Source organism: Megalops cyprinoides, chromosome 23, assembly GCF_013368585.1.
Source record: "Megalops cyprinoides isolate fMegCyp1 chromosome 23, fMegCyp1.pri, whole genome shotgun sequence".
In the NCBI taxonomy this organism is placed as follows: domain Eukaryota; kingdom Metazoa; phylum Chordata; class Actinopteri; order Elopiformes; family Megalopidae; genus Megalops; species Megalops cyprinoides.
In genome coordinates, this window is record NC_050605.1 from 8,074,649 (window position 1) to 8,085,552 (window position 10,904).

The window sequence follows — 10,904 nt, forward strand, 5'->3', positions numbered from 1 at the left end:
TATTAGGTCTGTTCTGAAGATCCCCTCGTGGTAAATCTGAGCTCTTCGGTTTCTTGCCAGCTCAGTAAATTTTAGACTATTACTTGTCTCTTGATAAATTCGCCGTCTTCCGGTCCATGTGTTTGAATATTATTCATAACGAATACTACACTCGTGAGCCATACAAAGGAAAGTATGAATAAAATAAATCGTTATTATATTTTATTTGTGATTACAGTCACCAATAAAACGTTGATTTCCACGCCCGCCTGGGATCTTGCTTCGAAATCCTTTCACGTCACAGGAATTGTATTTTTATTGTCGAAGCTTATTATAAAAGGGAAAATCCTGGAAATTTCCCGGAAAGTCTCCAGCTTCATTCAAATATTTTTCTATAAGTTACATTTACTTTGTAAACTTTGCAGTGCAAGTTCAGACGCACGTAGAACTTCAGGTAGGGTGACCATACGTCCTCTTTTTCCCGGACATGTCCTCGTTTCAGGACCTAAAACATGCATCTCTAAACGAGGACGTGTCCGGGAAAAAGAGGACGTATGGTCACCCTACTTCAGGGACCTCAGATTTACATTCATTTACAGTAATAGTAACTCGTAGTGTTGTTTCCCACAACTCTTCTGATGTCTATTAATGATAGCTCTAGACAGTAACACATTTGGTGGGTCTCTTTGGAATTTATGACTCACAGCATTCCACTGAAAAAAATTACTTGTAAAAACATTTACATGACAACAGTTTCAATTTGAATAACCCAGAAAGATTAGACTGTCTTTCAAACCATAGACATAAAAGCCCCTGTACAAACAGAACATTAAGAGGGTGGTTCTGTTGGGGAGTGATGCTATCTCAGATGTATAAAATTATCCATGGGCAGTTTCTAACACAGTAACAGTGATTACAAATCACATCTTTTCCAGTAACACACTGGGGTATAATGTTTGGACCTGTTTGCCTCTCTTTAACAAGGCAGGGAGATTAATCAGAATATGTTGTTATGCTCTGCACAAGAAAAACAAATTCAATCCTAATATATAGCCATGGAGTCAATGGGGGTTTTTAAAGTCAATGTTTAAACTGAGTAAACTGAGCTAGATAAAATAATGGAAACATCAAGCAATGTATGAATATTTATTAACTAATAAGGTAGCTGGGCCACCCTTTGCCTCCAGCTTCAATCCTTCCTGGAATGCTGTTCTACAAGAATGGATATGTTACCATTCTTCAAGAGTGAAAGTCTCCAGTTCTTTAAGGTAAAGGAGGTAGAAATCTACTGTGCACTGTCAATTCAATAATTTAAAGTTTTAATGTATAAAGTTTGGTGTATAGATCTGTTGATTGGGGAAGCCATGGCAGGTATGTGACTATGTCCTGAAGTTCATAAAAACACTCTTGAGTCCATATATCGGTGTGCATGAGGGTGCTATCATCTTGGAATATGGGAATATCTTGCGTAAATATTGTTTGCACAATAGCATGCAACTGGTTGCCTAAAATGGTTTCGTGCTCCTTGGCCAAAGTTCTGTCACACAGAGTAATTGCCGGAACCACTGATTCCCATGAGATGGTTGCCCATACCGTTACAGATCTACCATGTTTAACAGTTAGGAGCAGGCAAAGAGGTTTGAAGATTTCCTTTGACCTTCTCAAACATAAACCCATAGAGATGTGGGTAAAAGAGTAAAAGAGGACTCATCAGTCCACATCACGGTCATTCTGAGGCTACTTCTTTGTGTATGTCAGCGGCTTATCCTGTTACGTGTCTGTCTGTACCTGCCAATGAGCTTCAACTCACAGACACTGTTCCTCTTTCCCGGCGCAGTTTTTCCTTGTCGGGCATTTAACAATTTTGCTGTTACTGATATACCTGTAATTCATACCAACTATTTTACTTCTTTCAAAGATCTGTTAGATCTCTTATGTTGCTTTTGAAACCCATATACTCAGAGCTCAGATTTGTTGTTAAAATGTCTTTTTAAAAGTCTTTTATAGCAGAAACATTGGCAACTAGTATTGGCATTAACATGGAATACCTATAGACTTTCTTTAGAATTGTGATTCAGTTACTTCAAAATATGAGTCCCTTTTCATTTGGTGTTTCCATTATTTTGTCTACGCTGGTTTATATATCGATATTGGACCATGGGAACCTCTGTTAATGTAAACCCTCCAGCATTTACTGTTAATGTAAACTCTCAAGCATTTAAGTTTCATGTCTGCATAATAGTGACTATGCTCAGAAACAACATATGCCCATAAATCACATTTCACGTTGTCTGTACACTAGAATCAAACATGAAGCAGCCAATCAGTATGATGTTCGCTTATACATCTTCTATTCAATATACACACTTGTCACATAGCACACATTAGCCAAAAGCTGAATAAAACCAGGTGACTCTGTCAGACACAGTGGTTGCACGCATTAACAATGGAAGGTACACGTCTCACCAAGAAATGGACTCTCTCCATTTTGAAGCCACTTTAAAACAGATCCCACAACTGGTCTCAGCTGCAGGATACAGTTACCAAAAAATTGTGTTTTCAGTGAGTCATTACTATCTGTGCATGTGGATGGCTGCCTCTTTTCCTCAAATGTCAGCTGAATTATGTTGACAGGACACCTCCCTGTAGTTTATTTCACAAAGGATACATGATTCAGAGCATCTCCTCAAAATGTGAGGTGGCTGGGGGGGGGGGGGGGGTATCTAGAATTTGGCCCTGTCCAGCTTTTTGTATTTTTTGCCATGTGAGTATGTACCTGTCTAGCAGACATCATCATCCATGCCACCATATGTTCAATTTATGTGGCGTTTGGTCCATTTAAACAACAGGACATTTAATGAAGCAATTTAGGATGCAGGGTGCAGAAGCAGTGCACCGCATTGGATTCAAAGAGTAGCTGAATATTCACAATGCTATGGTCAATCTATAAAAATCAATATTTGAAGAGTGCTATTTGCAAATAAGTTGTCACACAGCACTTCACCATGGACATTTTCCAGAAGGAATAAAAACATATATAATTATTTGAATGGCTCTGTTACTGTAATTGTACAGTTTCAGAAAAAAAACAGCTGACCAGATTAATATGGTAGCTGTGGTCTTTCATTGCTTGGAAAGTCCCCAAAGCAGTGACCTCTGGACGACAAAGTTCATCCAACTGCTCCCATCATGACCTCCCTTCAATTGCAGCTCTGTTCAGGAAACCGTCCTCAGTCAGTAAAACCGCATCAGGGAACACTGGGGGCTTGCCTGGGCCTGTCCCACATAGAGACAGCGAGTTCCTAAAGAAATCCCAAAAACACTGCCTCCCCACTGATTGCCCTATGAATACTGATTCTATCTTCCCCCACTGTGGCTGTCATTCTTATGCAAACAAGCCCCCCCCCCCCCCCACCCAGTTGAAAGGAGGAGGAGGAGGGTGAGACTCGCACTAGCTACAGTCTCCAGGCATTCTTTTTTTACAGCAGGTCCACGGTTGCGAGTGTGTGTGCGCGTTCCTGCAACATGGCTCACACTGTTCACGCTGGCTACGATCTGCATGTTTGCCTTGCGCGGCCTGCGTCTCATTAGGCTGAATTACGCAACCACTCACAGGGCCTCCAGACTCATGCCTGCATACAGAGGAAAGGGGGTCGCGCTCCAACGACCGTCATGAGACCGTCACGGTCACTGGTGTTATGGTGTGTGGGTGGGTGTGGGCGGGGGGGCGGGGGGCTATGACAGATCCCCTGTAACTTCCCGCACACTGACTCACTGAGGGGGAAATGACTGCTCTGCGCCCCGAAGAGGGGTGCTTGGCGTCAGCCCGTAGCGGGGAAAGGGAGGCCCACTATAACTGCTACTCCCACCAGCGACCCAAAACACCCCTCTGGAGGAAGAAACAGGTCTGTGTGTGTGTGGGTGTTTGTGTGTGTGTGTGTGTGAAAAACCTTCAGTGACCTTCAGAGACCTTCAGTGGTGTTACATCACCCACACATCACACACGTGCTGGTCACACTCTGGCCTAGAATTGTGCAATAAAAGCACATGAGGAAATACATTCCTCTACAATGTTGTGGAAAGCAGGGCTTTTCTGCACCACTTCATTCTTGGGCCTCATTATTAGGTTCAGTTTGTCCTCAGCATTGCAAATATCCTTCTAACAAAACTTCACTCTGTCATTCTGTCTGGCACAGTATTATATCAGCTGCCAATGCAGGTGTAGCCAGACATGGTTGAGTCTGCTGAAGGGATTGCATGCATCGAATTTCCATTCTTTATCTGCTCCACAGACATACTTACCCAGGACAATTTTCACACTAACACACATTTATCCATTTAATTCCTCTGTTTTTTTTTTTCTCTGAAGGAATCTGAGGTAAATACCTTCCTCAAAGGTACACCTGTAGTGTTACAGGAAGAGATTCAAGCGTTCCAGCTGCTCCTTATTTGTCTGGTTCCATAACCACTAAGAAATAGGAGCACACTGAAGTGAAATTTCACACAGCAAGACTTGGAGACGGTTCAATAAAGCGATTTCACTTTTGTTTGGTAATTGCCATTAGAGAAAAATAAAAGGTGTAATAAACTTTCACTGTCTAAGGAATGGTGTAATGGTGTAATAAACTTTCACCGTCTGTGTTGTGTCTGCAGTGGTATCTCCCCTGGTCCAAGAGCATTGCTCCAAGTCACCTGAGCTCTAACTCATGTATGCCACTCCACCTGAAGATGTACCTGTGTCCAAGCGTCTATGCCTTTTCATACATACCCAGAAGTACCAGGGCAAGTAAAATGCATCATGTGCTGTACACAGAAAAAAGTCGAATTTCATAGACCCAATATTTGAATGTGGCCTCACTGTCTCAACAGACAGATGTAATCCTCTGGCGATCTCCATGGCAATGTGGTTCTGCTTTGGAAACAAACATCAGCAACCTTATCGTAATCTGTCGGTGCTTTCCGTTTCGACAAGCGCATGGCAGCGTTCAGGAAGGCTAGAGGGTTTCAACACATTATAAGTGTGAAAACAGGGTGTACTTGGACTGTACTGGGACTTCCTGATGATCACATGTCGTACACACCCTTCTTATTATACACTTATTATTACAAAGAGTACATTTGAACTCATAGCTGAGAGCTGCAGTTCCAATTAACAAGCTCTTTGTCCCTTTGTCTTTTTTGGGACAATGTCACTACTCACAATCAAGCTGGGCAGCAGTCCAGCACAGTAATAAGGGGTTTGGACCTAAACTCTGTAGGTTGCAAGATGAAATCCTGACTCTGCCAGTGGTGTTGCCCTCTTAATCAGGGTGCCCAACCCTGACATGAACAGCCTCTGTGACTATCCTGCTGCACAGGAGGACAAATTGAGATATGCAAGTAAAAACCTGAGGTATGTAAGTTCAGCTCCGTACAGGATGCAGGTTTCTGCTTGAAAGAATAGCACACTATAACACACTGCCATGTAGTCTTTTTTTGCTTGTTCTGTACATTATTGCTTGACAGCCCCATAAATCCTTTACACTGCATCCCAGGTATGTCTGTCTGCCAGGTCAGTATGGCTCTGCAGTGTCTGTCTGTCCCCCACTGGGGCAGACAGCTGCTTCCATCATCACCGCACCGCGCTCCCGCAACCAGAGATACCCCCCCCCCCCCCACCCCCCCCAGTTCCCGGCTGACCTCCATGCTCCATGCAGAGCAGGAAGTGGCAGGCCTCCAAAGCTATGGCAATGCAGCTGTCTTCCTGCGAGTGGGAGGAGCCTCCAGGGCCCATACTGACAGGAATCTGATAAAAATCTCAAGCTCCTCCTCCCACCATAACAACCTGCCAAAACAAATATATTTTCACTATAAAACCAATGTAAGGATGCAAGTATGTACTATAAAACCAATGTAAGGATGCCATTAACAAGTGACTCGCATGCATATTTATATACCAACGTTAAAAATGCATGTAATATGTGCAGTGTTCTGCAGCCCAGGAATACGTTGGGAACGGGGAATTCAAAACTGCACACCTGCAAATGGTGAGGGTCTCCTGTACATCTCATTGGAGATGAATGTAACCATAAGCCCTCTGCAAAAAAAGGAATTAGCAACTGAAAGAGAAACCAACCTATAGAAAGTTCATGACAGGACTGGTTTAAAAATGTATGCATTTCAGAGAATCTCTCAAGATGTTGCCTGTGTCTGGGACAATATAAGGTTATTAAAACTGCACTCTGAAGGCTTCTCATTAGATAATGTTCCTTCATCAAAGCCTCAAGCTTACAGGCTTGCATGTTGGTGTAAAAATTTGAACAAATGTGAGCATCAGCACACAAGTAATTGCAAACTTACTGACTGTCTGTGCTCTATACTAGAAAGAACAGGAGTGACATCACTGGCCAGACAAAATCAAAAGTTGCATTCCTTCCACAAATAACAAATGAGAACTCCACCCTGGAGCCAAGAGAGGACCCAAAAAAGTAAAAAAGGAAAAATCAGAGCTTTGAATACTGTTTGTGTTTCTGTGTTTTGTGGGTGGAAAGAAAAGTTCTTCTATTTCCAGATGAAGAAGGAAAAGAAAGATTGCTCTTTTACATATTTTATTTAATTTCTGTTGTAAGAATAGAAATAATATATTTTTTACACAGAAGGGATGATAATTTATGATACAGCAATGTGAATATATATTTTAAAGGAATCTAAGGTTGCTGCTAAAATTCTGTCATTTGTAGATTACTGTTTATATATAAGGACAGAAGGAGCTCTAATTCATAACAGCAATTTTATGCACAAAGAGTATTTGACAACTGAACCTGGCAGATGGCTCTTGCAAAGGTTAGGTAAATGTTTGGCATGTCAAACAATCACTTTCCCTGAGCTTATGTATTTCAGCGAGCCACTCCCATCGCTCTATAAGCAAGTCTCAAATGGTTTTCAAATGACAGAAAAACCAGAACAATACGCAGATTGCACAGGGGAAAGGGCGAAATATAGTGGAACAGCAGATCTCTCTCTGTCTGTTTTTCCTTTCGTCACTCAGATACGATATCGTTATCTCCGGACAGGGGAGGTGCCACGCTGCTCTTCCCCTGGTGTCCACAGTGACTCCTGGAGCCTCAGAGCCACCGGTCAGCCCCATGGACACTGTCCAGACGCCGCCAGCGGTTCATCAGAAAACCCATGTCCGGGGCTACCGTCCAACGGTGACATCACTGCGTCATCGTCCTCCGTACCCCCTATGAAACCCCATGCACTTTTCTTTCCATGTGAGGAATGCCCTGTGCCTGACTGATTCCAGGCTTGTTCCGCACGCACGTCACAAAACGCATGCACTTTGGAAATGTCCGTATTTCATTGCTACGCTGTAACACGGTTGCATCGCTGACGCAAAAGACCTTCTTGTTTTATACAAAGTACTTAAACAATGTGCTGTACAAGCTCTGTTTTTGGAGCTGAGAATGGATGGTTTTTGTTGCTGTGGGGGCGCAGTTTAGTTAAACTGCAGTGGGGGCATCTAATGTTAATGCAATTACTCCAGTATATAAATCCTAAAAGCATGACCAGCATTGAGGGTGGATTTTCTAATTAGTCTTACAGGCCCAAAAACAATGACATCACCATATTGCTGTGGAAACTGTCGAGGGAAAACAAAGGAAACATTACAGTGTACTTAATTGATACCTAATGTTTCCCTGCTGAAGATGGAGCAAATAAGCACCATCCTGTTTCAGAATCTGCCTGAGCTGTACAGCGGCATGCAACACTTAAACTAAAAATTATGGGCTATTAAGATCTCTCTAAGCCTTAAGCAGCAGAGGGATTCCTGTCGATATAATGTAATCCTAAAGCAGGATTTGTCCAGACTCTGTGATACTGTTATGCTTGCCTTGCAGGGGACTTCGGTTTCCCTGGCCTTTTAATTCGATAACCTCGGAGTGACTGCAGCGCTGCCGTGCCTTAAAGTGACCTCAGTCTGCCCCGGCGCGGTTGTATTAGCCTCGGGACACAATTCACTTAAGTAGCCTCAAAGAGGCTCATTTTATTACCTCCTCCGCATTCTGTCGGACGTAAATCTGTGGGCTGGAAGGGGATGCAGTGGGTCACTGAGGGAGACTGGGGGAGGTGAAGATACAGCGATCCTCTGTTACGATCAACGCAATGCACGGTTTCACCTCATTACATAGCATGTGCATGTGCTGCTGTAAGGGCCCCAGGTGAATGGCGTGAGCTATCCAGATGATATGAAGGTCAAAGCCATGATAGGTGCTGTCTGTGGTGCAGGGAATGTTTCCTAGTGGTTACTGTGTTAGTTTAAAGCGCCCGTATGGATTTCGCAGGGGTCAGGATGTGGTCAGTACGCTCGGGCACTGGTAATTTATGTCCCCTGTTCAAATAGGGTCATTTGGGTGAAAGTTACTGAAGTAGCTCTTGTTTAAAGTGATATACAGTATATGCACATAAACTGATTGTTCCATCCACACTAGTGATAACTCTTTCTTAAATTATGCCCCATCTATGCTAAGTAGGGTTGTCCTGGACATTTAATGACTACACATGAGGTACAGTGTGGATTCATAGTATGGATTTATAGTGGACAATCCACCAGACCTTCACCCATTTAAAAATCATTCCAAGTATCAATCTTCAAATACATGTATTTGTCTCAGCCTCATTTGTCTGCAACTGATTATCTATTCATAAAAATTAAATAGGGGGTTCCCACTGAATCTGATTTGAAGCCTGAACAATACGGCTGTATCCCTACACTGAAGTAACTGTGAAATTTTACCTCTTCAAAGCAAACAACATGAATTAATGAGAATTACAGGCATAAAGCATAGGGGATCTAAATATGAATGCAGATTTGTAGTCCAGTCCTGGCTGCACGGTTTTACCTTCCTCTTTTTCAATGGATCATTTTCATAGATCAATAATCTGTTGTGCAAAGGACCAGAGTCTAAGCCTGAGCTCCTAGCTCTGTCTGTAGTAGGTTTGCTACATGCAGTGCATACGTACGGCTTTGGTGGCAGAATTATCCCTAGTGTGATGGAATTTGACCTTGTGTAACATTGCAGGAGAGGGACATTCTCTTCCCCTTTTGACTCTGCGCAGCAGTGTCGTGGTCAACAGGTTTAATGGTGTACAGCGCAGCACGTGATGGAACAGGCTCAGCGGAGAGGGCAAGAACAATGCAGATGCCTCCCTGAATGCGCTGAGCTAGCAGGAACTTCAGAACAGGAAGAAACGGACCGACGGTCTCACACATAAAAAAAGAGTACCACATTCACGGGAAGTGGGGGAAAAAAAAAAAATTCAAGGTCAGCAACAATGTTTGTCTGTGAAGCCCCCTTTTGGAGTTGGACAACAAGGTCATCTTTAAAAACAATATGCCAACAACGTCTTATTTACAGGAAACAGCTCCTCTGCGGTGGCCATGCACTTGACATACAAATATGTGCTATGCTAGAATAACCAGGCTCATTCATGGATAACACATCTTCTAAAGCGACACAACCTCACATCTAGAGGGAAAGTACACTCCCACTCGAAATATTCATTTTTGTAACAGCTTGCCAACAAGCATGCAGCAGAACATTGCGGGGGTACAGCTATGACCAACGTTTTCCCATTACTGCAATCAGTAGGGAAACAATTAACCACAATACAGTCACACTCATGCAGCATCAAACTGACTGCATTCAGAATGTCACTGTGAAAGTACTGGCGGAATTACACTGCTTATAATGTAGAATATTTCTCTGATGCACCACACTTTTTGTGCAGTAAAGCTATCCATCTGGTGGCACAGACGCAGCAGCACGCTGTTAAAAAGCAATAATGTCCTGTTGTGAGCCCATGTGCTGCAGAAAGAGTCTGCACTGACCAGAGCAGGACGAGTTATTGCTCTGAAATAAAAGTTCATCAACGATAACAATGCCGGGCTGTTCTTGCACGTTAGTGTCGTTTGTCTTTAGATAAATGGGTATGGATATCCATCTGTTAAAAGCATTTTTAGCTAGAGAATAAAATTAAAAGGAAAAATGGTCAGCTTTAGCGAGAGTGTTTACTATATTCAGTTATGTGGAAGAAGGCCCATCCATTTACTTGTGAATTGCAGCCAGAGTTTCAGTTTGCACGTGACTGCCATGGCTCAGATGTGAGGCCTAGACAATCAGTATCCCATTATTGTGATTTTAACTGTTCCCAGGACAGTAAGACAATGCTTTCTGCCCAGATAATGATTAGCTATCCTCTTGTTCCGTGATGGGTTCCAGTGACAAGGTCTCTATTGTATGGTGCTATCTTTAAACACCGCAGTTTATCACCAGGCATCCTGTGTGCATGTGTTTTACACACAAATACACACATGCCCACACATATGCACATACGCACAGATGCACGCAAACACTTACACACATATGGGTGCATACACAGACACACACACACACACACACACACACACACACACAAACAGATGTACACACGCACACACACACACACACACACACACACACACACACACACACACACACAAACAGATGGGCACACACACATACACAGATGTGCACACACATGCACGCACACACGCACGCACACTCCCACTCCTCTCCAGAGACCTTCCTGTCTGTGATGAATTGCCCTGAGCCAGCAGGGCCATTGTGAGCCTGCCTGTCTCTGATTGGCCGAACCTCCCGCGGCCCAGGTGCGGGACACAGGGCACTGATGAAATTTTAAAGCGACGTGCAGACCCACGTCAGCACAGTGCTAAGACGAGCCCTGCCTGTCACAGAGCACCTCTCACACGCTAATCCCCCCATTGTTCCCCCTCACCCCATTACTGTCTGCACGTGATACGCAACAAAAGGGCCGGCTGCGCATAACGCTGGGACTCTTTATTGTCCGGCGGTCCCCTGGGGTTTGATGGTGCACACAGGGGC